This window comes from Prinia subflava, chromosome 16 (assembly GCF_021018805.1).
Source record: "Prinia subflava isolate CZ2003 ecotype Zambia chromosome 16, Cam_Psub_1.2, whole genome shotgun sequence".
Classification (NCBI taxonomy): Eukaryota; Metazoa; Chordata; class Aves; order Passeriformes; family Cisticolidae; genus Prinia; species Prinia subflava.
The window spans coordinates 8,464,708-8,491,689 of NC_086262.1; the positions used below are offsets into that span (position 1 = coordinate 8,464,708).

General features: G+C 41.8%; 1 long non-coding RNA gene across 3 annotated transcripts in view; it reads right to left on the minus strand.

Moving 5' to 3' along the window:
- Window positions 1-289: 289 nt before the first annotated feature.
- LOC134559244 (uncharacterized) overlaps window positions 290-26,982 on the minus strand; it is a 50,229-nt gene continuing 23,536 nt past the window's right edge. For 2 of the 3 annotated variants that reach the window (XR_010082491.1, XR_010082492.1), the window contains 3 exons: window positions 16,063-16,223; window positions 1,396-1,605; window positions 290-810 (listed from right to left, as the gene is read on the minus strand). This is a non-coding gene — a long non-coding RNA (uncharacterized LOC134559244). The remainder of the gene's footprint in view (window positions 811-1,395; window positions 1,606-16,062; window positions 16,224-26,982) is intronic. The other variant, XR_010082493.1, reaches the window with a different exon arrangement.

Consider the following 26,982-nt stretch of genomic DNA (forward strand, 5'->3'; position numbering starts at 1 on the left):
TTTCTCCTTCCCTAGAGCCTTCCACCTGAACCTCTTGCTAATCATTTCAAGGCTATTCAGAAGGTAGTCCCTGCATAATTTCTAGCTTAGCGTAAAAAACTGCATAATTGTTATTCATTTGGCTTGGCAGTTATTACACACCAAAGTGACCTCTGCTTCTCTGTTAATTATAAATAGTTTTGTCTCTTGGATAAATTGAAGTGAATTAGCTCAGTTTTAAGATCTTATCAATAATTTAAATAGCCATTTCGAACAAATGAAACAGAAGAAAAAAACACACATTAAAAAAACCACAACAAAGGAAAAGAATCAACCTTACGCAGAAAAGGCCGACTTCCAAGTGCAGAGCACCAACAATTTGTTGATTTACCAGTGAGGGCAGAATTCAATAATAAAGCTAAATGAGGAACAAGTTATATTTTATTTTTCCATGCACACAAGCCCAAGTGTTTGCTGTGGAGCAGGAAGGGTTTGGAGGTCTGGTCCCTGCCCAGTGTGCAGGCCATTAGCCACAGCTGTCGGAGACATCTGCCTGGCCCCATCACCGTCAGAGCCGCGCGGCAGCCTCAGCGCCGCCAGCCCGTCACAACACCCTTCCCTCCACGCTCAGCTGTGGCCCAGCCCTCTGCTAGGCCATGCTTAAAACAGAGCTTAAAGCAGAATTGGCTGTGCTCTTCAGTGAGGTCATGTTTGGGTGAAATGTGTGTGCAAGGTTGATGGCATCTGTCAAGCACTGAAGGAACAGCGTCTCTTCATTCCTGCGAGGAAACATCAGCTGGAGTTTCCTCCTGGTGTCTGGTGAGATAAGCCCTGGTCATAAAAGATACATGCAGCATAAGGTCAGGTTTCATTTTGTTCTGCAATTCATTTTAAGCCTCTGGAGAGGTCATCCAATGTGAAGACTTCACAGAGACAATTGCAGGAGGCGACAGCAAAGGGAAGGACCTAAGATTTGTCTATGTAACTATATTAGAGGCAAAAAGAAGGCTCTTTTCTTTACAAGTGATGTGCAGAGGTGAGAAATGACAAGCAAATATTTGCTTTAACAAATAATACTGCTCCCTTTATGAGCCCTACTGAAAGCTCCACCAATTTGTGTCCAACTCCGGGTGGGAGCATCTCCAGCTTTCACCAGCTCTTCCCTATGGCACAGGGAGGTTTTCTCTTCTCCAATCCCTCCAACACACCCAGGTTTTATGTCAATCTTTAGTTTTGATTTAATTGTTAATACAGTTTAATGAAATCATAAGCCGGCAACACATGGACCTACCAGCGTGCCTTGGACAAGGGTATAAACCTTGGTCCAAACATGTCCAAGGTCAGTCCCACCTCAGAATCACCACTAATTCACCACAGCCAACATCTCTGAGGTTGAAATATATCAAAAGAACTCACACTTATCACTGCTGAGCATCCTTTCCTTCATCTCTGATAACCTCTGACCCTGGTCAGCACTGGCAGAAGTGTGCTCTGTTCCCAAATTCCCCATTGTGTCGTTCTGAACAACTCTTCAGGATTTCCTGAAAGCCTGGAATATTTACTCACAGCTATAGCACTTTTCTTATCTCACTGAGCAAACAGTTGCACATAGAATGCTGAGGAAATCTGTGAAAGAAAGAAAGAAGGAGAGCAGAAACTCGTAATACCACTGATTGCCTTCAATTTGTAAGCAGAGGAAGTGATTTTTGGTCAGAAAATAACAGATTGCAGAACCTTGCACAAATATTACATTTCTTTTCATATATACTTAATGCATCTTTCACTCACAAGAATACCTTTTTCTCCTAACATTTGTCATTCCCCTAAAATATGAAATTAATTTGAAATGGAATGTGAAATTAATTCCAAATGCAATAAAGCAGAGCTGTTATAGATATCTGTTTTCTATTTGAGGAAAAATTTTGCCTAATATAATACTGCACATAAAGCAAACTTTGACTTCCAATATATAAGGAGACTTTCTCCTTTTGTCTCAGAGGACAGAGGATGGAACCTTAAAAATTATAAACCTTTTCATTTTAAAAGTAAAGTAAAAGCAGAAACTACACAAAGAAACATAAGTGTAAGATATTAAAGGACCAAGAAATACCTAAAATATGAGAGATGTAACAAAAAAAGGAATACTGGAAACATTTTGCTCAATCATAATGAGGCTTGGAAAACAAGAAAGACACCCCACACCTCCCCAAGGAGCTGTCACGAGCCCCAGCCTCAGCAACTCAAACAACCAAGTCTATCAGAAGATAAAGACCTTCCAAATGTATTTGTTCTCCACATTTAATATTAATCAAAGAGCATTATAAATTTCAAACATCACTTGAGCGTTCTAGCTGTAGGGGAAGAAACACTGGCTTGACAAAAGTAATGCAAAACAACATCCATAAAAATGTAAACCAATAATAAAGTAAAAAAAAAGAGAAATCAGTTGATTAAACAAAAGCTTTTTGAAGCTGGGGTTTGGTTTGCATCAGCACAGAAAGAGCTGGGCTGTTGGAAAAATCCACAAAAGATAAAGGTTCTTGACCCCACATGGTGATCCTGGCACTTCTGTTGACTGCTTCTTTTTGTCCCAGAGTTTAGCAGCAGCTTTCCAAACCACTGCCCACATCAAGGGCTGCCAGCTCATGGGGCTGGGGCAGTGTGTTCCTAAGAACATTATCAAGGGAAAAATCGAGGCTAGCCAGGCAGGCAGGTGGAAGAACAGACACTAGAGATGGTGGTGATGCCTGACCTGTGCTCAGAGTGCATCGAGTTGTCCTGCCTGACTGGTGTCCCACACAGGACCACCAGCATTTGCTGTTTGTGTGGAATGGGCTCAGGGGGAGACAAATCTCCAGCTCCAGCATCCAGCAGGTCGCAGCAGATGTTGCTCATGGGCCCAGTGACATGTCCCAAGCAGAGGTCCCAAAAAGGAGAAGGGTTGGTGGCACCACAGCTCCAGCATCCCAACCTGCCTCTCCCTGCCACCACAGCTTGGCTGCTGCTGGTGTTCAACGCTTTATTTTTTTTTAATGTTGCTGTCTTCAGCTATTTTCTGTTGATTCACAGCTTGACAAGGAAAATGGAATGTGTCTCATGTTGCAAACATTTCTCCATCACAATCATTTGAGGTAAATTGTGCCACTTCTAGGTACTGGGATGACTAATCTCAGCTGCACTTATATCCTTGTTTACCAGGGTTTGAAAACATTTAGCAATGCTAAACCCAAATAAAAATATAAGAGCTGCCAATTCTATCACTCTAAATGTATTTTAGAATTAAGGTCCAGCTGCAGGAGGATCTCTTAATTTGTTTCTAACCTTTCAATATTATTATGAGTGTTGTTTGTTTGGGTTTTTTTAATTACAGCTTTGGAATTTGAGATTGACCAGATCCAGAGTTTCCTGGTACTTATATTGGCATATAGAATGTTAAACAGCATCAACATGTGAAGAAAAAAAAAATGGCTTGCCAGATTAAATACTTTTTGTGGGAATTTTGTGAATGGTTTTTCCTAGATAAGAGCTTGTGGAAGTTATTTGCAGATTATACACCTTTAAGTGAGTACCTAAAGTATGCTGTATTAAGGAAACTCTACCCAATTTTCCTAAGTGTTCTGAAGGACTTTGAGGACATGAGAGGCAGGAGGGGGGAATGGTAGTGGTGGTTTTTCTGTTAGTTTGGGGGAATTTGATATTAGTTGGGGTGGGTTTTTTCCCCAAATCTATTAACCTGGCTGCCTCTCATGTCTTATTATTGCTATAAAAACACAGCATCCCCCTTCTATCTCACCTGGAAAATAAGAGCTGTCCCAGAGAGCCCTGCTGGTGGAACTGCCCTCCACCCAGCACTGGTTTATGGCAGGGTTTATGCTCACATATATACCATGCACACTGAGGGGAACCTTTTGGACAAGGACAGTATAATTCATTTTGAGAAACATCTTCCTCCTGTTTAACAGTTAGTATAAACTGAAATTCCTCAAGGGAACCAGGCATGATATTTTTCATTTTCTCGGAATCCATAAGGTTCGTTGTTGGATTTATTCCTTTATTATTATTGATTATATAAGGGCTGAGGATGGGGCAGAACTAGAATCTAAACACTCTTTTTTCTTTTTTTCTTTTTTGTTTTTAAGTACAGGTTTCATGTCAGTGCTATTGATTTTCAAAACAAAAGGGGTATTGAAACTTGAATTTTTCAAAAAAACTTCTGAGCCAAGAATGCATAGCTCATTCATCTGGGTAACACTTGAACCACAATTCTTTTTTATTCAAGTCACTGACTTTCTCTTTGGAATTCCAGTTTATCCCCCTGTTCCTGCTTGGTTAAACACCATCTACTGCCACACCCAAGAATCACATCTCATCTTAGCAGCAACAAAAAACAAAACAAACAAACAAACAAAAATGACATAAAACAAAATACCCAGCCTTATTTCTCCAATACCTGGTAATTCTGAAAAATTCTTAAACTTAATCCTCAAAAAATCCTTAAATTTAACCCTTACAATATCACACAGGTTCAAAACTGAAACAGAAAATACTGCGTGAATGGGACAAAAATAAATATAAAGCTATCTTTTACTATACACTTACATGCATTTTGATTTATTTATTGATTTTAATTTTAGTCTTTACTGTTAGGGTAGGGAGGCCCTGGCACAAGGTACCCAGAGAAGCTGTGGCTGCCCCATCCCTGGAAGTGCTCCAGGCCAGGTTGGAGGGGTTTGGAGCACCCTGGGATAGTGGAAGGGGTCCCTGCCCATTCCAGGGTGCTGGAACTGGATGCTCTGTGAGGTCCCTGCCAACCCAAACCATTCTGTGATAATGTTGCAGGCTGTTGCTTTGGGAGAGCTTACAGAAGGACACAAACCCAGGAGATACAGGATTAAGGATGTTCTCCTCCTCTCCTCATTATGTAGGGGGATAAGATGCAGCATGTTTAAAACCAGGTTTGTTCTCCACCACATACAGTCTTTTAATATTCTATCTGCTTAACTCTAGAGATAAAACATCTTTATCAACAGTCAATAGCTGGCACTGGAAAAGATCAGGGACATTAGTTTTGCTCAGGACAAGCCCTTGGGAGCTGCAATGCAATCCCTGGCACACAGCTGCACATTGGTGCAGGTTTACACCTCCTCCACCACCTGTGTGCAGGGTCCTGCTCATTTTTTGGAGAAGCAGGAGCTGTGAGACAGCCGGGCTGTGCCTGCAGCAGTGATGGAACGACTCTCATCACCCTCCTGACTGATCTCTCCATCACCGGGTGAGAACAGTGAAGTCACAGCCTTTGCATGTCACTCAGCAGCTCAGTCCTCCTCCTGCTCACAGCGTTTTAGCTCTTTCATCCCTGGGCAGTACCACAAAGCTCCCACCTGCAGCAGTGCCCCTGCTGGGTTACACCCTGGGGCTGGGCTTTCTCTGATCCCTGACAGTCCTGGCTGGGTGTTCACCACCACGAGTGCACTGATCTCACTGTAGTTTACAGCAGATGAGAACGTGGCTGTGATATTCATTAAATTAAAGCATTTAAGAAACCTCTGTAGAGTGCACTAGAGCACACAGAGCCTCATCTGAGGTCAGCCAGATGCTGCAGCAGTTATGGCCTTCATTAAGTCAATGAATATTAATGACAAATTAACACAAACTTTAAACAAGCAGCCAATTTTCATTTCCAGACTCTTTTAATGAATTGTGTTGTACATTTTTTCAGGGTAGGAGTAATCTGACAGGCAATATTTTTCAAATAATTCATTCACTCCATTTCTAGCTATTTTTAACTTCACAACAGCCAAGAACCCATTGATTCCACCTTTAATTACTGTTCACAGCCACATCTGCTCCTATACTCAAACAGAAAAATCAGCTAAATGTTGCAAAGTGATTTCTCACTTACTTTTTAAATCATTAAGAGACTGTTTTTTTCCTGCATTCCATTTTAAATAGACCTACAACTGAGACAGAGGAAAAAAACCAAACAAAAGCTGCTGGTTTTGGAAAGTAAGGAATCAAATTCAGTCCAAATTCCTCTTCCTGCTCCTCGTGACTCCCATCAATCACTTTAAAATAATTGTACCAGGTTTCTAACCTGGAAACGTGCTGCTCAATAAAGCACGGACAAGTGAGTGCTGGTGGAGAGAGGGGACATTTTAACACTTGGCATGCACACATGTACACCTCTCAATCCCTGTTTTCTTTGGAACAAATGCTGCTCTAATTTCTTCAAAGAATCAATAATTCCCATTGCCAGAGCCCAGCACTGTTTGAGATGCAGATTACACAGGGAGAGTGAAAATTTATTGCATTGTAAACGTAGGCAGAAGGGGGCAGGTAAGCTTTAATTAAGGTTTTGCTGATAATAAAAAATAGGGGGAAATAAGCAGACTCCATAGTCAGTAAATGCTGGTGCTGCTGCACAGTCACCCCATTTTGCAGAGAAAACTGCAGTACTAGGCTCTTTTTCTGCACAATTAGCCCAGGGAAGGGTGGTTTACATTTCCAGCTGCCCAAAATGCTGGCATCCTGTCTGCCCTCCTCAACCCTTACACCTCCAGAGCCTTTCCAAACTTCCAGCATTTAGATCTTATTCTCATTGTTTGAAAATAGCATCACACATTCTTTGCTCTTGCTAACTGCTTTTATCTGGGAAGCAAAATTCAAGACAGACCTTTACCTATAACAGAGCTGATGCATTTTTTTATTCTCCCCTGCATCAGACCTGGCAGTGCACAAGCTGGTGGGGAGTGAGGTGTTTAGTGGAAATCCAGAAAATCTTCCTACAAGGGCTTATCTCACAGACGGGTGGGAAGTTGGACTGGTCTTCATTCCCTCATGTGTCCCTCCACCTGCACCAGCAAAGTTTCATATTGTGGCTGACTCTGTAAAAAGGCAGAAAGCAAAGCCCCAAACCAAACACTTCTTTTCCTTTTCTTTCCCCTCCTTTCACAACTTCCTTGATTTTCAGATTTCTGTCCTTGTCCCAGGGTTGGGATTGCTCACTACTAATTATCCAATAAAAATAGAGTTGAAGTATTAAATCTACCCCTAGTTAACCCAATGTCTTTAATAATAAAAGAGATTTTGCACCAGGGATAAATATTGTATCTCATTTTCTCACTCTTACAAGTCTCCTGTCACTCCACACTTATTAATACTGCTACTAATATACTGTTCCCAGTTAGCCACTAAAATAGTTTGGTTATTCCTATTAATTCACCAATAAAATGCAGCTTCACAGTGCAATAAAGAAGGTTTTGTTGCTTATGGGGTTTATTGGCAGCATCTATTTGTCCAATTTGTCAAGAGATTTTCCCTATTTTCCTGATACTATTGCCAAATAAACCTCTGGTGTGGAATGGGGTGAGAAAGCAGTATCTGATCTCATACAAAGTGCTGCTGGCTTCTCCCTGGGTATTTGGCAGTGGGTGATGGCACAGACAAGTGTCCATCCCTTCAGGTTAAAGGTGAGTGGTACTGCAACAACTTCAGCCCAGAATAAAAAACAAACCTGCTTTTTGGTTAAATTTCAGAATACTTCATTTTCTGAGAGAGAAGAGCACCCTCCAGCAGTAGGAACCACCTGTGCTCTTAAGAGGTGAAAGATCCCAGCACCAGGAACAGAGCCTGCTGTTCACACCACAGAGTCACAAACAAGCAATTTAGCTCCTGAATTTGTAATCTCATACTAATTTATGAACTTCTCAGCCCACTCTGTGAAAGAAAGTGCTGAAGATGTCACTTTCCTTACAAAAACACCCATTGGCAGTTAGAGGTAACCTTGTAATGGGTGTTTAAATTAGGAAAGCCCCCTGAAATTCTTCTGTGCACCTCCCTGGACAAAGGCAACACACTTCCCTGAGACATACCCAAGGTTATACTAAAGACACCAGTCAAAATGCTCCAGAAAAAGAGAAACTAGAAGGATGCTCAAAGTATTTTCAACAACAAAGAATGTATTAAGCAAGGTACTGAAAATGTCAAGAATAGACAGGTAGGTACAACTGCTCAGTCACTCACTCCATTTGGGCAGTATTACATCCACTGATGCCCTTCCCTTTCAGTTTGGTCTTACAGCTTGTGAGCCAGTGAGATTTGCTGGGACCCATCAGAAAAGGCAAAGAAACAGCAGCAGACAGAGCTGCCAGAGAACCCAGCACAGCGTGGGGAAGTTTGGGATCAAACACTTCACAGGAAGAATTTAAAAAAACAGGACAACTCAGGCTATTAAGGAACTGGGACAGGATTTTTAAACTGGATAATGTTACGGCTTTGGATTCTGAATCCTAACTCATAAGCAGCCAGTGTGACTGTGCAACACTGTCCTCTATTGGAAACAGCTCACCAGACCACCTGGAGCACTGCTAGGCATCCTCTGCCTCTGCTCATAGAAAAAAGCTCCTCATTTGCTAGGGCTGAACATCTGCTGTGATTCTGCTGATGTTGTCTGTGAGGGCTTCCTCAGCATTATGCATCACCCACAAGTTGTTCCAAAATATCATTGTGCTTTGACTTTGCTTTGTGTTTATTGGGTACTGGTAGCAGTAAAAAGGCTTTGCACAAGAGAGCCATTGAATTAATACAAGCAGATTTATTGTGCAGGCTTTACAATCTTTCTTGTGCACCAAGCTCAAAATCTCTAACACATTTATTAGGAGAAGGGATCCTGACAGAAATGCTGCGAGGTGCCCCATAAATATCCTGGTGCCTCTGCAGAAGGGGAACCCAGTGACCTTCTGGAAGGGGTGCCATTTGTAACTCCACCTACTTGCAGAGACAGGACCCAGGATAAGACATCATTTTTAGAGCTACCATCTCTGGAGACTCTGGGAATAAAAAAGCTGATTCTCAGATGCTGCTGGAAAAGGATGAGAGCTCATGGTGTGCCAGGAGGAGGATAGCAGTGCAGGGGCTGGCAGACACCTGCCTCTTGCACCATTTGGAAATGAAGCAGGGGTTGCTGCAGCATGGAAGAGGGGTGCTCCAAGGCAGAGCAAAGGGGGTCCAGTAGCACAAATGCTGCCTATCTGCTGCCATCTCCACCAGAGTTGCACTTACTTCTTTCCCTCCTCCTCAAGGAAAGAGATTTCCTGACTCCACCACATGGCTTGCCATCCTTCCCTCCATCTACTGCTTTTAAAAAATCGTATTTTTCTATTTACAGTCTCTATTGTCTTCTTCAAGGGCTTTGTCTTTCTATCATATCAGAAGGAGATGGGGAATATTCTCAAGCCCTGGCTGGTTTACCTTTCTAAGGGATATGGTTTGGGCAGGCTAAAGAGGTCAGGCATTTCTCTGCTGAAGCAGCCACAGCACCTTTCCCAAAGGACAACTAGGGCAGCCCAAGTGGGCTGTGAGACAGAGGAAAAATAACAAAACTTCTTCCAGGGTCTGATTTTACATGAAGGGACACCTTCCTGGTTATGTATGGCCTGGGTTCAGGTGATTTCTAAGAGGGGAGGTGCTGTGTGTCACCTCTGCTCTGTCATCTCCTCCCTCCTGACACCAGTGCTGGTGATGCTGTCCTCAGCAAGACTGCCTACAGCAGGGAGAGTTCACGCTGCTATTGTGAGGGCCCTTGCAGCCATTAGTCTCCAAAATTGCTTTCCATGGTGTACAAGAGACATAACAAATGGCTAATTTAATAAAATTGTGTTGGTTCATTCAGCCAGAGAAGCAAAGATAACAGCAGCTGATTCTATTGGAAAGAATTGGAAGGTACTTGGATGTCATGAGCTCCAAGTTCTGGAAATGGGAACAGCAATGCCCAGATTTCAGCTGGGCCCTGCTTCCTCCTCCCCATCTGCTGCCCTGATGTGTTGTGGAGGAGGGGAAAACCAGCGTGGAATGGCCCAGGAGAAGGCACTGTAGATAAAGAACAGCTGCAATGGGGGTACTGAACTCTGCACAGGTTCCTACTATCAGAAATTGCCCTGTGCTAATAGCATCAAGGGCTTCCACACAGAATTATAGAATCCTTAAAGTTGGAAAAGACTTCTAAGATCACAGAGTCCAAACATTAGCCTAGCACTTCTGGGTCCACCACTAAGCCATGCTCCTAAGGACCACATCTGAGTGGTTTTTGAACTCTTCTGGGGATGATGATTTCACAATTTCCATGGACAGCCTGTCAATCCCAACCATCAGCAGCTGAGTCACCCTAAATCCATTCTTTTCTCTCCCTGCTACAGAGGTGCCACTGTTTAAGTTAAACAGGACAAACTCCCTGCTGCACCAGTCCAGCACCAGCTCTTCATTCCACCAGTGAGAACTTTGCTTTCAGTTTTAAAGAGCACAAGAACGAGCTCTGGCTCTGCATGGAGGATACAACCAGATATGGGACTCACACAGCAGAGACTGGAATTGCTCTGGCTGTGGGAAGGACACAGGTTGGAGAAGAGACAGATCTGGCAGAAAAAGCATGAGAAGCCCCTTGTAGGTCTGCCCAGCTTCAGAGCAGGACACAGACACACAAACATGTTGAATCAAAAACCACATTACACAGAGCAGTGCCAGTGGTAGAGCAGATTGAATTTTTCCATTGGATATTAAAGATCTGTAATCATCACTGTCAGCACTGCAATAGCAATCAAGGTTAGATTGCCAGCTTCCACATTACCTTAAAGGTAAAATGAAATGTTAAAAGAGGTAATTGAAAAGGCCCCTTCCACTTCCTTTTACCCAAGAATAAATCTGAGAAACTCAGAGAAGCTCACTGCTGAATGAGCAAACAATTTGATCACATAATCTTGTGGATGCAAAATCTTTAATAGATTTTTAAACAGTCCTTACCCAGTGACCTTTAAACAATTTGTAGTTATCATGTGTAAATTCATTATTTCCTAAAATGTTTTAATTTTGTAATTAAAATGCACTACTTGCATTCAATCTCGTTTCAGAATGGAACTGAGTACTACTAAAGGAAACTTGGGGATGATGAACACTGGTATTCTCACTCTATAATTTTGGCTGTATGAAAACACAGGGTTTTCTCCTGGTGCCTGCAGCTGCCAAAACCTTCCCCCCACCTGTGAGTGCCTCTGCAATGACAGAGCATGGCCCAAGCTGGCCTAGCAATGCTTCTCCCCCATCAGAACCTGCTCCCAGCTGTGTTGAAGGCATGACCACTGGGCAAAACATCTGCATGGCTGTCCTGGTGCCAGCAGGCAAAATATGTTCCAGGCAAAACAAGAGTGTACAATGCCTGCTTTCCTGTGGCACTGCTATGTATGGATTTTCTGGTGATGGTCAGGTTCCCTCTTCCAGCCCACAATTTATTCTGACAAATTTTCCTGGTAATTTTGAGCCCATCCATTTCAGTGTCAGGATGCACTTGAAACAGGTTCAGAAGTCACAGGGGAAGCAGAAACAGATGGGCAGGTAGGAATCTGAATGTGGTTTTCTTAGTTCTCCATTTCCTGGGGAAATTTATAAGTCCAGAGACCATGAGGGTTTCCAGCAGAGCCCATTTCAGGTGTTCAGGCACCATTCCTGTCCCCATTCCTAGGGAGAGTATTCAAGTTAAGATCAAGGATATGGGATGTCACAAAAACCCATTGCTCCTCCCTGCAAATATTCCTTCCTGCTCCCCTCGGCCAGATCCCTGCTTCATGCTGGGCCTCCCTTCTCCTCTCTGAATCTCTCTCCCTTTCCTGCCACCTTCTCCACCACATTTGGGACCTTGGTAAGTCCCTGGGGTGCTGTTGGGCAGAAGCCCCCGTTTCTGAATGATGTTTGCTTTTCAAAGAACTGCAACACCCCAAACAAGGACAAAGAAGGCAGACAGGCAACATCCATTACTGCCAACACCAGGAAAAGTCCTGCTGGAGCTGTGAGAAGCACCCCCTGACCCCAGCAGCATCCCTTCTATCACCTGATGATTTAGCAAGAAGGGGTTCTCATGCATCTGATAAGGCACACATAGAAACACAGCTTCCAAATAATGAAGGAAAAAACCCAGCCAAAAAAATCTGCTATGTTTAAATCCTTGCAACTTCTCAGTAAAAGAGTCTCAAGCTTCCCAGCCCCCCGCCAAGCCCTCGGCAGCTGAACACCTGCACACTCCATCTGTCCCTACCTTCACAGATCACCTCCTGCTTCAATCACTCACCACCAACCTGTCCCTCACTGCTTCCTCCAAACTGCTCCTCTCTCCAGACCAAATGGGACCAGAGCTCTCCAGTCTGCACAGCCTGATCTCAGTCTGCTGCAGTGTAACCTTGGAAAAAACAAGATCTTCCCAGCAAATGGCTTCTCCCTGTTCTTCATGGGTTTTCTTATCCATAAAAGCTTCTGCTGTGGTTTGCTTGGCATTAGGAGGCCTGGATAAAAATGAAAAGCTCCAGTACCAGAGAGGGGAAGAAACACCATCAGTTGTGCCCCTGTAATTCAATGCTTATTAAAAAATACAAGGGTTTGGGAGGTCTGGACGTGGAAAGGAAGAATTGGGCATAGACGGAAAATATAACCTCTGATGAGTGACAAGTGAGGTTATATCGATGAATACTAATGAGGCAGCCTTGAATAATTCACACCTGGGGTTCAAGGTGAAATGGTTTGACCTGACACCTTGATAGTTGCGCTGTCTTGCTGGCCTCAGGAATATCATCTCAAAGAACAAGGTCTGAACATAACTCAGGTTTTAGATGTTAATTTGTCCAGATGTATCTTAAAAAAGAAGAAAAAATATCACAGCTCGCTCACCACTAGAAATTGCAGTGCAAGCACTGTGGGTTGGATGACTTTCCTCCTACCCCAACCTCCAACCTTGCTCCGTGCCCACCAGTGCTTGCACCAGCACAAATGTCCCTCATTCTGCTCCAGAGAAAGCTGCAACTTCTCACAAAGGTGAACAAACTGGAGGACTTTTGATCACAATTCCCCATAACAAAAAGGAAGACACATTTCTTAAGGGAAGATCATTTATCTTCCATGGGGAACCCAGTTTTGAAACTGGGTGCAGTTGCAAAATTTAGGATTGTGTTTTATACTGTTTCATCCTCTGCCTTGCCAAGTCCTTCACTCATTTTAGATTTTGAAATACACTTATACCTTTCAGCAAAGTCCCAATTAACCAGTCCTCCGAGAAAAAGCCCGCTGTTCCTTCAGGAGGAAACCTGGACAACCACCAAAATTATTTTTAACTATACTGTAATGTGTTGGTACAAATTCCACTTTCATACATAGCCTTTCAAGGGATATAAAAAATGACAACAAGTGATATAAACTGGGAAGCAGCAGCCACTGAGGGCATCAGAAAAAACTCTCTCTCACCAGGCAGGAAATAAATCCAACATTATAAATTAGCACCATAAATATTATACACATTTGCAATGATTTATACACTTATTTTATCTGAGCTTGGCATTTCTTGCTTTCTAAGGAGGGAGAAGGATAACCAAAGGATACCCATCCATCCCAGCTGCTGCTACCTGGATCTGGAAATTTCTGCTCACCTGTTACAATAGTGCCAGAGAGCTCTGCAGGGGGGGTTTATCTGTAGATCACCACATGGTTATACAAATGTCAATAAAGGGGAGGTTTGTCCTAAAGGCAAATTTGCCTCATTCAATCTGGTGTTTCAGTGCTTCTGCTGCACTTGTACATCAGAATTGTAATGCAGCTGCTGTATCAAGAAGCTGTAAAACCCAGACACCTTTGTCTGTGGTTTCCTTCTTTTTATTCTTCCTTCCTCCCTTGCGAACTTCACATCACCTTTTATACTTTATCATTGTGCTGCATAATCCCTGTCTCTGCAGAGCTGCTGGGCTCACCACAGCGCCTAATACCAACTATGAAATATTGCACTGTGCACCCATGCAAAAGGCCAGTTTTCATTAATCAAATATTCAGAGGAGTCTGTTGTAATAAAAGTGCTCTGTTATAATAAAGAGTGCTCTGTTATAATAAAAGCTCAGAAACCAGGGTGTGAGGAAAAACAGATAAGATGAAGTTTCACCCCATGACATGCTGAAAAAGTTCCTACCAGGGAAATTTCAGCACTTCATTCCAGAGCAGCCATTAACATGTTCCTGGTGCTGGTGGAGGCTCTGTGCCCCTACCACAAATAAAGGGCACAGCAGTGAATTCCTGCCTCTCTCTAGTAAATCCATCCTCCCTTGCTTCCTTACCTGCTGGCATCAGGCACTCTCAAATCCTGCACGGGAGGTGTTCAGAACACCTGGTGGTACCAATGCACTGAGGGAAGGAGCTGTTGTGAGCACCCACTGCACAACAGCTGCTTCAGGGTGCAGAAAATGATGCTTTTCATTTTGTAAACGTGGTTTAAGTTCCACTTTGTAACAGCCAAGAGGGTGAGAAGAAGCTACAAACACCATCAGAGTCACTGAACCTGATCAGGAGGGGACATGGAATATCTCCCAGCTGCCAGCCTGGAGAATGTCAGTTGTGCCAAAACCAGCTCTTACATTAATGATTTATTCATTAAACATATCCACACCCCCCGAGGCACCACGTGCTGCTCTCCAAGGGCTGCCACCCCTCCATGCCCTTAACTGTCCACTTCCCAAAAAGAAGTCATTCCCCAAAACAAGGCATTTCCCAAACTGACAGGTATTACTGAATTCTAAATTTTAATTATATTTTACGCAGTACTGCAGAAAAGTGGACACTGAAAGATTATCTGACTGGGAGCTCAGCAATAGAAAACCATAAATCATGCTGGCAGGTATGCAGTTTCCCTGGGAGTAGTGGGAGTAGCTGTTCACTGACAGAGGCACAGGCTGGAGTCCCAGCAGTGGGTGCTGTGACTGCTGACACCACTGCAGCACCTCCATCCTGGATTTACAGCCTTTTCCCAAGGGACACAGAGGCAGAGGTGAAAATCTGCCACTACCAAAGGCCATCTGGGGATCCAGCAAAGGATTTGGAGGTTGGACCTATATGATAAAAAATACTGCTATTAATCATGATGAATACATAAGATAGTAAATAAATAAATAAAGACAAAAGTAACAGGCAGCAATAATATAGAGAGATTACTTGCTGTTAATTAAATCTGCAGCAAGCACAATGACAGGAAAACAATAAGAAATTAATTTGTTGTCTATATAGCAAATGAAACTAATGGATGTTTGGGGCATTTTTGACAGCAAAGGGAAAAAAGCTACATGAAGCAGGAAATTAGACTACTTTTCCAGACTCTACAAGGTCCAATTAGGCAGAACAATTAGCAAATCTTTCAAAAGATAAAAATAGAAGAGTTTGTGGTCACACTGCTGGATTTTACCTCATACTCAGGTGCGTTAATGGAGCCTTATGCAGGATTCTGCCAGACATGTCAGCTCTGTTCCCAACTGGAACAGACTGATGGAGCTCAGTGGGACTGGGACAATTCGTACTAGCTCAGCTTTAATGCTAAAAACAATGTTTGCTTATGAATAGATCCCTTGTGCCAAAAGATGAGCTGGTTTCAAACTTTAAAAAATATTTTACATCTCCTTCATCTGTGAACCAAGAGAAATGTACAGAGTTTTCATTAAAGCTACTGAAGCCTGCCTTAAAACAGGGAGAACCGAGACACCTAACTCTCAGTTTAAGGAGTTACTTCCTGAAATACCTTTTTTCCCAACAATCAGTGGCTAAAAATCAACAAATCCAAGTAGGCAAAACAATAGAGGAAAGGATATTTTGCTTTAGAGACACTTAAATACTTGATTTGTGCTGTTCAGATTTAATGTAAAACCCGAAATGTAAGCAGAAATATATCAATGCTGAAATATTTCACAATATCATATAAACAGTGGCTGTGTTGGTCAGGTCAACTTGTGATTACTAACTTTCCTAACTGTAAAAGAAAAGGAGATAAGCAGAAGTAGGTGTAGAAACATTGCAGGAAGGAGCTGGAAGAAACAGTTCTTTGAGTATTTTGCATGTTAATACTGCTCTCACTGTTCTCTAGGCTCTTATATTTAATTGCAGTGGTTTCAGCCACATCAGGATAATCAATCATTGCTTTAGAAATGTAATTAACTCCTACAAGAAACTATTCATGAAGGGAATTAAGAAATTTACTGTCTGAGGCTAAACTTGGGGTTACTTATATTTTTTTTTTATACTTACAGAGCTTTTCTGGTGCTGGCACACGATCTTTGTGCTCTGCAAGTGTTGCTCAGGTTGTCTGGCTGCTGAGGATGGGGACAGCCAGACCTTAGCAGGAAACAGAGGACAGAAGGACATTTTGTGGAGTTTTTTTGTCTTTTTCAGAGTTGGGTGAGGTTTTCCTGTGGGAGACAAAGGGAGGTGAAGGCAGTTGTCTTTGTGCTCTGAAGAATCCAAGTATTTTTACAGTATATATTCTGCAAAGATCCTTTAAAAGGAAAAGAGGGTAAATTTAACTCAGTAATGAAGCTGCCAATGAAGAGGCAGATTTTATCTTACACAAACTCCCCAAAAGTCCTGACTGACAAAGCCTTTGCCTGTGTCATACAGACAGCTTCCAGTCAGAAAACTGGGAGTTGTTTCCCATCCATGGAGATGAAGCATCAAGCCAGATAATATCTAGTTGCAACAAATATCATATTTTCACCTATGGAAGGACCACAAACTCCTCTCTTTATCCAAGTCAAAATACACAGATTCTAAAACCCAACTTAGAGACTCAGTTAATGTTTTTTTTCAGAAAAGTTATAAATAAAGATGTAAATCACCTCAAGAAGTTCTTCTTCAGCAGATAACATCCTAGTCAGCTTCTATTATACTCTGACATACAATTTAAATGGGAGTTAAAAGATAAATATTCACTAGTTATTTCATTTTATTAAAGAAGCCTTGAAAATACCCTTGGCAAACACTTTGAACAAGACTGTTGCTTTGCAGCTGCTTGAACTGTGGCATTTACCACACAAATAATAATAAAAGCAAGGGAGAGAATCAGCGAAGGAACAGCAAACAAACATTACTGCCATTCAGCTTTCTCTGGGCCAGAGACAGACTAGGCATTAAAGAAAAGAAAATTAAAAATAACTTTGCCTTAAAGAGTTTCTGTCAAGGCACCAGCTTATTGAGAGCTTTTCTTGCTCTCATTTGCCAGCACAGCCTGCCGTGGTGTTGTTGACCCCAATGAGGATGATGCCCATGGGATGATGCAGGCAAAAAGCATCACCCAGAAGAGAGGTGAAAACCTTCCCAAAACAGGGAGGGGATTGGTGCCTCCTTCTCCAAAACACCCCATCTCACCACTTTCCCTGTTAGCTCCTGAGCAGCCCCACAGTCACACAGAGAGGTTTTAACAGATGGAGCAACCAGCTGGAAGTTGGACACCACTTTCCCTATAGCTGGACACATACAGAGCTCTATTAAATTTTAAATTTTAATCAGTGAATGTCAAGTTCAAAATTACACTTAAGCCTCTGATTTTAAGGTTTGGGGAATGAAATATATTATCAGTCATAAATGCCCTTTATTTGAAGGAGAGAGAGTGTGATTCCTGTTTTACAAAGCAGGCACATAGGCAAGTCTTTTCCCCTCTACCCTCATAAAACATGGGAATTTCATGTGAAATGCTTGAAGCAGGGTATCCCACTGCCAGGCCAACTCAATGACTGTCAAAAATAAAATAATAATAAAAAAATAGGTAAAACCAGCCATACCCGAGGCTCTTATATGCAAAACCTGAACAATATCAAGTGTAACCCAAACCAGAATTTCTGCTGCTTTCCTGTAAATGCTCATGAGCTCTCAAATAATATCTCATAAAGTAATGTCTCATAGGATATAATATAATAAGACCAGAGAAACACCCTGTTCATACCCCCATGAGACCACCACCATCTCTCCTGCTCTTATCAGCCAATTACCCTCCAATTACTGATACACAACTACAGATCCCTCCAATTACTGAGACAGAGCTACAGATCCCCAGCCACAGGACACATCCTGATCCCTTGTGCCCTGGGGCTGCAGCACCTCCAGGGAAAGATGAGCACATGGAGGTGAGAACAACACCTCTCCTGATGTACTCACACAGCATTCCCACACTTTAGGGAGATGAGGATGGAGACTTCAATCCTGCTGTGCCCCTCTGGTCACAGGGGCTCCAGGAGTTTATAGCTTATTTTATGAGTATCATCAGCCACCGCTGCCCTAGGTAGGATTTCTTCATCCCTTTTTACTATGTATGATAATGGGATTTTAAGAATTCATTCTCAGACAATAATTTCCATATTTGTGAAAAACTATGGGACTGTCTGAACATATAAGCAGAGCAGGATATTAAAATTGTAATAACCCTCACTTCAGAAACTGCCAATTTTTGTACCCAGGAAAGGAAAGGGGCTTCTCAGGGGCATGGGGGTCTGCAATAAAGTTTCTGTTGCTGGCTTCAGCTCTTTTCTCTGCTGGAGCAGCTGCCCACCCAGGAGACGTGCTCAGCATTCCAGATTTCAAAGGTGCAGGACACAAAGTCCTTAAACATTTGCTTCTGTTACAGAAATTCTTTCCACATAGTGATGCTAAGATCCAACCTGCTTATGACAGCCCTGATTCCACTTGAAAATCTAGGACTTTTTATCCTTTTTTTCCTTAATAGTGAAATCTGTAAACCTGAAGAGATCAGACTCAGATTTGTGGAATACAGTCACTTCTGCTGTAATCTTTACTTCTTTCCTGCCATAACTAGAGAGGGACCCAAGATGTAGAGCTCTAATTTGAGTTATTATTCCTTGCACTTCAGCAGGAGGGATCCAGCCTGCTGCAGGAGAACCCAAGCCATGGAGCAGCAACACACACAGGCATCAAAGCAAGGGGCTGGAGGGAAAAGGGAATATCTGTATCAGCTGTCCATGTGCAGATCCAGAATTTTTAACACAGGAAGAAACAAAGGGGAAAGAATCTTTAGGATTATTAAACGCAACTTCCCATCTCAACTTTCCACAGAAGTTGAGCTTCAGTGTCTGCTGTGATGCAGAGCAGGTACAGCCCCAGGCCCCTGATCTTGGCCCAGGGCTCATCTGAGATGAGGATTGACCCAGAGGAGTAATTGGAGTCCACAGCCTCTCGACAGCTACCAGGGCACAATCTGAGTGACCAGAGGACTGGATCAGTAGCAGAGTCTGCACTCCTTTGAGAATGTGTCAGGTAAGCCACACATTTTGGCATACTTGACATAAATAAAGAGAAACACCTTTGGATTTCCATTTTTGAGCTCAAATAGCCCTGACAACCTAAGAAAATTACAAAAAACGTGCCAAGTGTGTATATATAGACAACCACAGGGCTACTGCTGACAGTCATCACCTCAGGCCCTAAGTAAACTTTTCCAAGAGGTTCCAGATATTCAAAAGGAACAAGAGCCTGGAATGACAGGACAAGAGGGAATGTCTTCACACTGACAGAAGGGAGGATGGCTAGATGTTAGGAAGAAATTCTTCCCTGTGAGAGTGGAGAGCCCTGGCACAGGTTACCTAGAGAAGCTGTGCCTGCCCCATCCCAGAAGTGTTCAAGGACAGGTTGGATGCAGCCTGGAGAAACCTGGGATGGTGGACCCATGCCAGGGAGGCTTGAATGAGATGATTTTTAAGATCCCTTCCAACCCAGATCATTCTATGGTTCCATGATTAGGCATGTAAGAAACAACACTGGTCATTACATAAACAGCTTTTATGAACAAAAATTGTCCCTCTCTTCATAAGGTCATATCTGCTAAAGATTAGAAAACCCTGTGGAGACAAAATAAACCACCCAAAATACCCCTCTGAGTCCTGTCACAGCCCTATCATACCCTGTCAAGGCCTTTCATCCTGTTTTCTTCAGAATTTGAGAAAAAGACAACAGAGGTGTATCCATCCAACAGACCACATGCTCTGGTAATAAACTAATCAGCCCTGAAACAATCAAGGGGTATTTTGTACAACACAAATGAGGTTGTGGCTTTATGACACAGATAAACAGATTGAGATAGGATCCACCCAAATACTTATTTATAGTTTTGTCATTAAAGTTAGCAGTGAATACTGTTCTAAATTTACGTGCCCTGTCCTCCAGTTTATCAGTGAAGGGCAGGATGCAATTTCTAATTACTCATATATTACATTTATTACTAATAAAATAGATTTATTATTTTTTTAATATCTCAAGGCACTTAGTGAAGTCTTTGATGATTGAGAACACAGTTTTTAACTGTGCTTGTCATTTCACTTCAAAACACATATTCCTCGTATCTAAAAAATCTTATTAAAAATAAAAACAAAAATAAGACAACAAACCAAACAAAACAAAACAAAATGAGGAAAGAGCAATGAGGTTGAGCTGTCAACTCTCACTATCCTCCACACCATACAGCAAGAAGACAGACAGACTTGGGTCACTTCACCTTTTGGAAGCTCATTTCTTCTACCTGTTCTGTCAGCTACAGTCCTCCCTCCAGCACTCCAGCCTAGGGGGGATGAGGTTTATTTAAGCACAGCACATGTGCCAGTCTGCCTTCCTATTCATCACACTCTGGCATGAAGTCTCCTGATAGTTTTTTGTTCATTTGTCTATAGACTCAAGAAACCCATGGAAAGCCTGAAAGGGAGCTTGGGAAAGGTTAATTGGTTTTGTTGACCATCTGTTTGTGCTGTGAATAAATGCTGAGAATAATGTGTAACAAATGGCATCTACAAGGATTAAATAAATCAGTTCTGTGGATTAGAAATAACCTATGGACTGTGTGAATGGAGTACAAATCTGTGTAATAAAATCAGCCCTACTGAGCTCTGGAGATTGTGACCTTTAGGGGATGGAGAAACGTGGATTTCCAGGAAGCCTGAGGTGAACTACGAAAACATAACTATTTGATGGTCCAGTAAAAGTTGAGCAAACATCTGGAGAACACATGGAGGACAGTGACTAATTCCATCTGATTGCAAAAAGTGGCAACAAGCCTGCATTCTCTTCTCGTTTTTTAACTTTTCTTTGTCCCACCCCATACTGAGGCAGTACTTTTAAGAAGTTCTGTACTGATAAAGGTAACATATTTTGATTTTAATGCTCTTTCCCATGCTTTTCTTCTCCTTTCCTTTTAGCTCAGAAGATTTCAATGGACCTCACTGGATGTGGTTCCATCTCTGCAGACCACAATCCTTGGGAGCCAGGATCACCCCGGTGTTTCTGGAAACAAACATCACGTGTTATCAAATCAGAGTTATTTGAATTACTGGAGAAACTTTTCAGAAGTGTCTAAATAACTCAAACAGGTGCACGCCCCCTTTCAAACACAACAAAGCATTTAGGAACAATCATGAAGCCCTTGGATGAATTGTGGTTGTCTTTATCTGTAGATACACAACTAAAGAATCTATAATTTAGCTAAGCCTCATGTCTTTAATCCACTGAAAATTATGTAGCTCAGTGCCAGAAAAGAGGAATACTTGATAAACTGATCAAGTTGCAAGTGAAGTTGCAGCATTCTCCATATTGTGGAGAACAAATGTGTCTCTGACTGAAAGGACATTTTGAACCATCTCTGAGATGCTTTACCTGCTTAAGCCAACTTTGCATCATCATTACATTAGTATATTTTATTGTCTGTATAGAACAACTGAAAGCGTTCAAGCCTGGAAAGCTGCAGAAAAATCAGCAACTGAAATGATTGTACTTTCTCCCCTGAAATTCTCAGGCACCTCGTGGCAGAAATAAATCCACACTGCTTTGTGCACAGACCTTCTTGCCATGAGCAGCATCAACCCTTCCCTCTTTAGAGCATCCTGCAGGTGTTATTTTAACAATACCACAAACCCATGGTTTGATTCTTGTTTAATTAGCAGAATAGGGACATGCACACCAGCCCTTTAGACCTGCAGGCATGAGAACTGCTCAAGAATAGATCCCTCAAAGGAAATATTCTGCAGCAAGAAGATAGTTTTAAATTTTTCCTCTGAAGCCTACTGAAGCCAAGACAAATTTCACACCAACATGAGTGGGAAGAAGGTCCAGACTCCAGTAGCTGTGCTCTAGGTTAGCTTTCTTCTGTACTAGTGAGTGCCATAAACATCTCTTAGTATCAGAGGTATTAAAAATCCCATCTATTCTAACTACACATAGACAGCTGAAATCAGCCCCACTGGACATGACACAAACATAACAAGAGGAAAATTAAATGAAGTGGAATCTTTTTTCAGGGAACAGCTCCTCTTTTCTCTTGAGCTTCCTTGGGATTTACAGTTGGCATGAATGGCTGCAGCCTTAGTGTTAAAATTTATTCACTTAGGAGGAATATTATAAAACTAAAAGGAGAAAATAATTCAAATACATTAGAATAATCTCAAAGAAAACCAACAAACAAAAGTCCTATGGGGAAAAAGGAGAAATTTTATACCAGCAGAATTCATATTAGAGAGCTTTCAAGCCTATTATTTTCAATGAACTCCCATTGCTAATGCAGATAGAGAAAAAATGCAGAGATGGATGTTCTGCCAGAGCCACAGATGAGTTACAACAGGTCTTAAAATACACCCTCTTTCCTTGGAATAGATTATCTGTTCCTGTACCTCCAACCTCTCTGAGACTGAGGTGGGGAGCTGGAGAGTCGTGACTGCTCTCCTCTGAATTTCATTCTCAAAACCATAAATATCACTCAAAAGGAATAATATTTTTAATATAATTTAGGTAGAATGAGCCATAAAAATAAAAGTTCATCAGAAGACTTAGTCAGGATCAAGCACAGGGGGAATACAGTGTAATATCTTGTTCAAAAACCACCCACGGTAGTGTAGGAGAAAGTGTAGGGATTGAGTGTCCTTGACAGGAAAAAGGTGATCTGGAACAGGGAGAAATTGGCCATTTATTTCAAATAAAAGAAATGCCGAGCTTTGGACCTTTCCTAATCTTTTTATGGGATTAAAAAAAAAAAAAAAAAAAAAAAAAAAAAAAAAAAAAAAAAAAAAAGCTATTATGAAATTGTCTTCATATGGTGCCTAGATTATGTCTTCAGATGTATGTGTAGATAGTAAGAGAAAACAACAAAAAATATTCTGTGGATAGTGGTCCAGAATGGGCCAAACTTGGTATGATGTGATTGTACAAGTTTTTGTAGGGCCATAAGGCACTGTGGGAAGGGTTTCCTCATCAAGAAGGGTAGAAGAGCATTCAAAATACAACATCCACACATTAACCAGATGAGACAGGCTGGTATATATATGATGCTTGATTCAGTTCAGCAGGTTTAATTTTAAAAAAGTGTTTTTGCGGAAAATTCCAGACCAGTCCTTGAAAACACTAACATGAAAAGATGAATTTAATAAAAACACTTTACAAGTTCAAGTGACAATCTTAGATCTCCCATACAACTGTATCAAGAAGCATTAGCTAGATATATGTCCAAATACAATGAACATGCTCTGAAAGTAAACAATGATTGATGATTAATGATCAGTTTATTAGAGGTGACAGTAACTAATGTAGTGTCTCTCACTCACGCACTGCTCCAAACAGAATTCCACTGTAAACATGAGAAAAAATAACTGCACATTGCCTGTTTTCATGACTTTGCCCTTGAGAGCTGTCCACTTGCAGGCATCTCTCCAGCTTTACAGGGCCCACTGGGGACCAACAGCCCATGGGAAATATTTGATCTACCAGCCTGCTTCCACCTTTTTTCCAAGGGAACTTCCCAGCCAGAGCCCAAGGGCAACCCTTCTCCCAAACAGCCTCTGTGGGCTCAAGGGCACCCTGCTCACAGCTGAGAACCCAGAGCAGAAACATCACTATGAACCTCCCCCTTGTTTCTGGGGGCTTGTGAGTGAGCAAATCCCCACATCACCAGCTCCAGAGTAACCTTGTGTGAGCACACAACCTTCAGCAAATCCAGAGATCAGTCACATCCTGCCCGTGCACAGAAACCTATACTCCAATGTGTCGGAAAGTTGAGATTTACTTATTCCTTGTGCCAGAATTATTGATCCCAGGGGCAGCTGTAACCTTTGGAAACTGTATTTCTCAATAGCACTCAGCAAAGAGAGTGAATAGCATCTCAAAGGACCAGAAGCCTGAGAAATCCAGCATGAATGTGGAGTCTATTTTTAAGTGTCTATAGAAATGCATTACCTTTAAAACTAATGACATCATTTTTTTCCTGGCCTTCTCAATGAATCAATGGAAACAGAGCTTGGCTCTGACTTCTGGTGTTTCAAGAGTCCCTTGAAGTACCTACCTGAAGACCAGTTGTCTATTTTTAAGAAACTATAAGTATAGTAGATGGATTTTAAACTCGGGAAGTTAAATTGCACAATTCCACAATATATGCTGAGAAAACCTCTCGTGCATGACTCGCCACAGAGCCTACTAAAAACACTGTCAGTGCATATCCATGTTTGAGCAGCAATAAGAAAAAACCCACAGAACCAAAAGCAATGCAATTTTTCTTAGGAGTGAGTTGAAAGAAAATAAACTCTGATAAAAAACACTGCGCCTTAGATTTCTTTAAAACAGATTCCCAGGAACTTATTATTTATTTACGTTAAGAACAGAACAACTTAGGAGAAATACTGTGTTTGAATCAATAAGCTGTAACTTCCAAACCAAGATCGTGTCTGATTATTCCATTTCAGGTAAACTGCTGGTGTGAATTATGAGAGGGATCTAATCTATTGCACTATCTGGAAAACTTAATAGTTGCATGTTAACTGAGCTAATGTTTGAGGGGACCTCTTAAAGCAGCACATCTTCCTCGATTCTGCACTTCAGTTAACTCATTAACACCCATCCCATCAACTGCTCTCTCCCTGATTCTGGCATTGCAGAATAATCCTTGCCAGATCCCCTTAATTAGTCGGGGGCCTCTTAATGTAAAGATAAACTGCCAGCCTTAATATTTGCATCAGATAATACAGCAAAACCTCCAAAGAGCCCCATTTTCACACATTTCCCGTCTGATTTAATCTTATTTGTGCACTAGCTTAAACCTCTCTGCCCTCATTGAATTGGATTTGTTGATATTTAAGGATGTGATGAAAGAAGCCTCAAAGCACATGACCAACTCTTTAAACCTCTTTTTGATCTGGCATGTTTAATCATCACACTTGTATTTACCCTAACCAGAATCAGCAGCATTACCTGCCACAAACTCACTGTCAATCACCTACTCCACCTACTTACCTACCTCTACAGCCTTCTTGGCATACCCAGATTTATGGATATGGGTTAATATCTCCCAACCTCATCCTCCACTGATGATACAAACCTGGGACAACTCATCCATACAGGAACAGACCAAATTTCCCTCTCTCTGTACTCCGATGGAAGTCAAAGGTCTTCCTTCCATTTATGCTTTTTAATTATTCTGTTCCCCCGTCCTTTATCCTTTGGAAACATGGCCATTCAACCAGAAAATTGCATGGAAATTATCCACAAGGTTTGAATTAACAAACTGATGTTCATGGGGTTAAAACAAGAGGTCCCAATGTCAGATATTGCAGCAAAAGGAAAAAAAAAAACTGCTTCTGGAGCACGGCAGTTGGCAGCCAGCCCCTCACAGAAAGTTATTCCAAAACTTCTCTTAATATATTCATTTTTGCCCCTCTTTGTAATGACACAGCTCCTCTACATTTCACCTACAATTTATCGAAATTAAATAAGGACATGTTTTGCATCTGGTGCTTATATACAGAACTATTTCCCTGTCACTATCACATCATCTGAGTTATTTCAAAAGAGTTATTTCAAAAACAGGATTGAATCAAGTCATCTTTTGGTATGTACAGCAAATAGCTGTATTTGCTTTGGAATCTCAGGTTTAAGATATTTCTTTCAATGAAACTTCAATCTGTGTGAAACAAAGATTTAAATGTTCTGCCTTCAGATCCCATTGTGCAACAAAAAACACATTTATCTTGCATAATGAAGTGTTTTTTTAAAAAAAACCCCAAACTAATTCTATCTTCCACTGAGGAGAGATTTCATACATTCTTTCCACATATGTCAAAAAATGTGAAAGGATGGGGATATTTTTTATCCAGTGTATTATTAAACATAATAGTCAGCCACCTCTAGAACCCATCATTGATTGAGATAAATGAAGCTATTTTTTAAAAAAAAGCCTAATGAAGTCTCTTTGGTGCTTCTGAAACTCAGCAGTAAAGATAAATGAGAAACAATTTCTTGATATCCATTATTTTAAATTACAGATATCAGCACTGCTGCTGTTCTCAAGGTTTATTGGATTTTCATAGAATATCATGCACTTCTACATCCCACATGTGTAATTGAAACCAGAGCAATGCGTTTTTCTCCGGTGTCAAGTTCCAGGTGCAGAGGAGCTCACCCCTGCCACACCTGGACCCCACGGGAGGCCTGTGCTCTCCCCAGCAGAATGCCAGGCACAAAAGCCTCCCCTCTGCTCTCCCTGCTCATCTGCCAGTCCTGGCAATTCTCATTGCAAATTTAGCTGTGCCACAACCTTTCACCAGAGAATTCGTTTCTCTTTAGCACAGTGTTGGTTTAAGTAAACAATTAGTGCTAATGTTTTTGGGTTATTGTGGTGGAGAAGTCAAAATTAAAGACAAAAAGTTTACAAGTTTTTACCTTAAAATGATGTGACTGGTTTATAATTCAAATTATTTTCCTTTTGCTGCTTCTGCAGTTTGCCTGGTGCTCTTTCTGCTCTCCTTGAAAGACCAAAAATATGAAAAAGGCAAAGGCTGGTCTTCTCAAACCTGGGCTCTACACATCAACCCAAAACTCTGTTTCCAGCTGGGTGAGCTTTTCCCACAAAGGAGCACTTTGAGCACAGTGTCCCTGTGGTGGGCTCCCTGCTCACTGCCCCCAAGACAGGCACTGCCACCCCACACCCCCTGCCCAGAGCTTACACACACACAGGGGTAAAAATCAAGTGCATAATTCACAGCAGAGATCCCAATTCAGTTCATAACCCAGAGTCATTCCAGGGCCCCTTTCCTTTGGAATCACTGTGTTAATGAGCCAGGAGGCTGAATGTGGGATGGGGGGCTCTGCCCTGACCCTGCAGGGGTCTGGGTTGGGGACAATGGAATGAAATCCTTACCTGAT